Source organism: Lampetra planeri, chromosome 56, assembly GCF_965212315.1.
Source record: "Lampetra planeri chromosome 56, kcLamPlan1.2.h2, whole genome shotgun sequence".
In the NCBI taxonomy this organism is placed as follows: domain Eukaryota; kingdom Metazoa; phylum Chordata; class Hyperoartia; order Petromyzontiformes; family Petromyzontidae; genus Lampetra; species Lampetra planeri.
This window is the reverse complement of record NC_136162.1, coordinates 1,143,563-1,149,545: the sequence shown is the minus strand read 5'-3', so window position 1 is coordinate 1,149,545 and position 5,983 is coordinate 1,143,563. Positions and strand designations below refer to the sequence as shown.

The 5,983-nt window shown below is 44.9% G+C and overlaps 1 protein-coding gene across 2 annotated transcripts in view; it reads left to right on the top strand.

Moving 5' to 3' along the window:
- The first annotated feature begins 4,961 nt into the window (after positions 1-4,961).
- TAF6 (TATA-box binding protein associated factor 6) overlaps positions 4,962-5,983 on the top strand; it is a 40,860-nt gene continuing 39,838 nt past the window's right edge. For both annotated transcript variants that reach the window (XM_078618107.1, XM_078618106.1), the window contains exon 1: positions 4,962-5,230. The gene's annotated coding sequence lies outside the window, so the exon portion shown is untranslated. The remainder of the gene's footprint in view (positions 5,231-5,983) is intronic.

Below are 5,983 nucleotides of genomic sequence, written 5' to 3'. Positions count from 1 at the left end.
CCCCTCGTAGACCTCCTCACCTCACCTCACCCCCCTCGTAGACCTCCGAGCCCCCCCCCCCACCGAGCCCCCCTCACCACCCACCCCACCGAGCCCCCCCTTACTTCCCTGTAACTTTTTTCGAGTTGGGTGAAGATCGCCACCACTACTACTACCACCACCAAACACCCCTCCCTCCCTCCCTAAACAACGAATGTATTCAAAGCCACGCCACCCGCTGTGCCCATCACCACCACCACCAATTAACCCAGATGCCCTCACCACCAATTAACTCAGATGCCCTCACCACCACCACCAACTCAGGCGGCCTCACCACCACCAACTAACTCGGCCTCACCACCACCACCAACTAACTCGGCCTCACCACCACCACCACAACTAAACTCAAACGGCCTCACCACCACCACAACTAAACTCAAACGGCCTCACCACCACCACCAACTAACTCGGCCTCACCACCACCACAACTCAACTCAGGCGGCCACCACCACCACCAACTCAGGCGGCCACCACCACCACAAACTCGGCCACCACCACAACTAAACTAACTCGGCCTCACCACCACCACCAACTCAGGCGGCCTCACCACCACCAACTAACTCGGCCTCACCACCACCACAACTAAACTCAAACGGCCTCACCACCACCAACTAACTCGGCCACCACCACCACCAACTCGGCCACCACCACCACAACTAAACTAACTCTGCCTCACCACCACAACTAAACTAACTCGGCCTCACCACCACCAACTAACTCGGCCTCACCACCACCACAACTAAACTCAAACGGCCTCACCACCACCAACTAACTCGGCCACCACCACCACCAACTCGGCCACCACCACCACAACTAAACTAACTCGGCCTCACCACCACCACCACAACTAAACTAACTCGGCCTCACCACCACCACCACCGTCTCTGCCCGCGACCCAAAACCAACCCCAACATTGGGGAAGGGAGTGTGGGAGAGAGAATCGATTTTCGATCAGTGTCGGTTCATACGTTGCAGGAATCGATTCCGTTCCAGGGGAATGCGTTTGAGCGCTAAACCTCGCGCGTGTGAATCGGTTTAACGATTTGTCATCAATTCGATTTTTGCGAATCGGTTTTAGTTGAGGCGGTGAAGCCGATTGTGGCGAATCGTTTAAGCGATTTCATTGTTGTGTTAACGGGGGAATCGATTCTGTAGAAATGTTCTACAAGATTAAGCGTGCGTAGGGAATCGATTACCACAACATTACCGATTACACATTTTCGATTCAATTTACAGTACAGTATTGTTATTTGCGCGTTGTAGGAATCGATTACCGAATTAATCGACTTGGTGTATCGATTCCGCCGGTTCACTCGAGGACAGCTGATGGGAGGTCGTTTCACAACAGCCGCATGTCACCTGATGATGCTGCTCGTAATTACGGGCGAAACGTCGTACTCCGATTTATTTAATTAATTTTCTTTCTACGTGACATTACCGAAAGACATTTTTATTTAAAGCTTTCGTGGCTGCAGGGATTCATCTTCTTGGTTCTTTCGGTAAAGTCACTTAGAAGGGAAATAAAAATAAAATTCTCAGATAGTTTAGTTAAATAGTTTAATTGAATAATTTAATTTACCTTTTTTTAAAGTTTAATATGATATTATTGCTTCTTTCGGTAAAGTTACGTAGAAGGGAAATAATAAAATATTAAAAATAAACAATCAAATTATCAGATAGTTTAGTTAAATAGTTTAATTTAATAATTTAATTTACCTTTTTTTGTTTAATATGATATTATTGCTTCTTTCGGTAAAGTCACGTAGAAGGGAAATAATAAAATAATAAAGCAATCAAATTATCAGATAGTTTAGTTAAATAGTTTAATTTAATAATTTAATTTACCTTTTTTTTAGTTTAATATGATATTATTGCTTCTTTCGGTAAAGTCACGTAGAAGGGAAATATTAAAAATAAAACAATAACATCAGATAGTTTAGTTTAATAATTTAATTGAATAATTTAATTTACCTTTTTTAAAGTTTAATATGATATTCTTGGTTCTTTCGGTAAAGTCACGTAGAAGGGAAATAATAAAATATTAAAAATAAAACAATAAAATTCTCACGACGATTGCAACACAAGCAATCATCATCAGGTGTGAAGACCACAGCAAGAACATTTTTTTTTTAAACCGCCACTTTTTTCAACCGAAGAACATATTAAACTTTTTTTTTAAAGGGAAATTAAATTATTAAATTAAACTATTTAACTAAACTATCTGAGAATTTAAAAGTTTTTTTGTATTATTTTATTATTTCCCTTCTACGTGACTTTACCGAAAGAACCAAAAATATAATATTAAACTTTATTTTTTAAAAAGGTAAATTTAATTATTAAATTCAATTATTTAACTAAACTATCTGAGAATGTAATTGTTTAATTTTTATTATTTTATTATTTCCCTTCTACGTGACTTTACCAACCAAGGATATTACCGACAGAGCCAAAGAGTAATTGTAAATGTTGTGGTGGGTTTAGGGGCCGTCCATAAATGACGTCACGCACCTAGGGGTGGGGGGGGGGGTCAAACATTTGTGACGATGTGTGACGAGGGGGGGGGGGGTTGAGAAATGTGACGTCACATCAAAATGCACAACTTTAAATAAATATAGACAACACGTTCTACTTAATTAAATATACTTTTTAATAAATGTTTTCTCCTACAACATCAGAGTGCAGCGCCACATTAAATACGCACTACAATGACAATAGTTTAAAGCGATTTGAAGCATGTTTTCTTTTTGGGGGGGGCGGGCAGAGCTTTGTGACGTCATATTTGAGGGGGGTCTGACTTTTTGTGATGCCGTGTGACGAAGGGGGGGGGGGGGGTCAAAAATCGTCCAAAATCGCGTGACGTCATTTATTGTGAAAATTCGGTCACAGTTCCTATGACCACTGTTTCATTGCTTTCATGGCTTTATTTTGGTGATTTCGAAAAGTGTTTTGGTTTGGCCATGTTTGTTTGTTGTAGTACGGAGTTAGACTGATGGCCTTAATCTAAGTTGTCTTGTGGTTGTTGTTGTTGTTTGACTTGCATCCCACTGGGATTTTTTTGCACACATCGTTGGTGTACTGTGCTTTTTCTGCAACATTTTGCTGTCTTTTCTTGGATTTTCTGTTTGTACTCAGTCACATATTCACTTTAAGATGTTTTCTTGTTCATGTTTTTTTTTGTTTGTTGCGGTTGCACCCGATTCAAGAGCCGAATGGCTCACAGGGCTATACCTTTCGATTTAAAGCTTTCGTGACTGCAGGGATTCATCTTCTTGGTTCTTTCGGTAAAGTCACGTAGAAGGGAAATAATAAAATAAAAAAATAAAACATAATAAATATGTTTTATTTTATAACATAATAAATGTTTTATTTTTATTATTTTATTATGTCCCTTCTACGTGACTTTACCGAAAGAACCAAGAAGAGGGCTATACCTAATAAATGAACTTGAACTTGATTTAAAGTTGCGCATTTTGATGTGACGTTACATTTCTGAACCCCCCCCCCTCGTCACACATCGTCACAAATGTCTGACCCCCCCCCACCCCCTAGGTGCGTGACGTCATTTATGGACGGCCCTATATATTATAGTATCTATTTTAATGATCTGTTTCGTGATTTAGCTTTCATTTACTACACTTCACAGCTCATCGGATTTCTCCAGTCTCAATGAAAGATTCTGATTCCTCGGCCATTCTCGATTATCCGTTCGTTAAGAATCGATTATAAAAGATCAATGAATTCGAATCGATTGCCGGGGATTACTAAGAGGCGGGCGAGGGAGTCTCTGATTGGGCACCTCGCGAAACCACGTGGGTTGACGAAAGGGGGAGGGGTCGAGGGGGCGGGTTGTTCAAGTTAATGTATTAGGAGGTGTAGCCCTGTGAGCCATTCGGCTCTTGAATCGGGTGCAACCGCAATAAACAAAAAACATCTTAAAGTGACTATGTGACTAAGTGCAAACAGAAAATCCAAGAAAATACAGCAAAACATTGCAGAAAAAAAACAGTCTAACTCTGTACTGCAACAAACAAACATGGCCAAACCAAAAAACGTTTCGAAATCACCAAAATAAAGCCATAAAAGCAATGAAACAGTGATCGTAGGAACTGTGATGGAATTTTCACAATAAACGACATAAATAACATGTACTAGCAAACCCTGCAGCCATAGCTGGCTGCATGGGTCACTCTACAACAGCAGGATCATCAGTCGGAGTATTAAAATTTAGGGGGGCGGAGTCGAGGGGGGCGGGGCTGGGGGGGTAAGGGGGGCGGGTTGAGGGTGGCGTTGTAGGGGGGCGGGGTAGGGGGTGGGGTAGGGGGGGTAAGGGGGGCGGGGCAGTGGGGGGGGGTAAGGGGGGCGGGTTGAGGGTGGCGTTGTAGGGGGGCGGGGTAGGGGGTGGGGTAGGGGGGGTAAGGGGGGCGGGGCAGTGGGGGGGGTAAGGGGGGCGGGTTGAGGGTGGCGTTGTAGGGGGGCGGGGTAGGGGGTGGGGTAGGGGGGGTAAGGGGGGCGGGGCAGTGGGGGGGGGTAAGGGGGGCGGGTTGAGGGTGGCGTTGTAGGGGGGCGGGGTAGGGGGGGTAAGGGGGGCGGGGCAGTGGGGGGGGGGTAAGGGGGGTGGGGTAGGGGGGGGTAAGGGGGGTGGGGCAGGGGGGGGGCGTTGTAGGGGGTGGGGGTAGTGAGGTGTAGAGGGGGGCGGGGCAGGGGGGTAGGGGGGGGCGTTGTAGGGGGTGGGGTAGTGAGGTGTAAATGGGGGCGGGGCAGAGGGGCGGGGTAGGGGGGGAGTAGGGGGGCGGGGTATGGAAGGGCGGGACGAGGGGGCGGGGTAGGGGAGCGGGGTAGGGGGAAGTGGCGGAGGGAGGGGCGGTTTATGGCGGCCATCTTGCTCAGGGCTATGTTCCCATTGGACAGTGGACGAGCAGCTGATGATGTCACTGTTTCCCCACCCCCCTACCTAAGATGGCCGATGAAGGGGGCCAGGAAACCCACGGGCTATTGTTGATGGGGACGGTCGGCCCCGATTATTTTATGCGGGTTAAAGTGTTTTGTTAAATGTGAAACGGAATAAAAAATGTTGTTTTAAAATAGATATCAAATTAGGTTTTCTACAGACGCCAAGCGAAGGTATATACGACGTATCAAGGAAAACCATTCGGAGGTTTGTCCACGTCCGATCGGATTCGACATAAACTCGGTAAGAAAGCCCCGATTTAAAACGTATTAACAATCAAATTAACACTAACGCTCGCTAGCCACTGTCTCCTACGTATACATCATCATTATCACTTCAGACGATGTGTTAATTTTGGTGTGTTGCATTACAAGGGGTAGGCTGTGAGATTTAGCGGCGGCCTTAATTTAGCATTTGCCAGTAAAAAATATGATAATTGTTTTTTTTTTACCCTTCTATCTGGCAACAAAACTGACACCTTTTTTTTACAAGAAGTCATGTTTGCATAGACCACAATACCTGCAGTCATAATGCAAACAAAAGACAACTCTGATAATGTATGCACTGTCCTTGAAGTTGATTGCATTATGACTGCAGGTATTGTGGTCTATGCACAAACATGACTCCTTGTAAAAAAAGGTGTCAGTTTTGTTGCCAGATAGAAGGGTAAAAAAACAATTATCAAAGCTGAGGCTGATCGCGTGTGAGATTGTCCATCTGCCTGTCCGCCTGATGATGCCGGTCGTAATCACTGGCGAAACGTCGAACTCTGATTATAAATGTTGTGGATTTGCTCTCCCAACACACGAATTGGCCACGTTCCGTTTACGCCACAAACCTTCACGAATTCGCTGTGTCGGGTGGTGGCGGGTTTAACGACACACATTTATATATTTACGCGATCTACCCCAAACAAACCTATGTTGTGGAGCATTTGTAGTATTAGCCGTACTGTTAAGCGTGCTTCGAATTGAATGCTAAGCATCTTTATCGAAC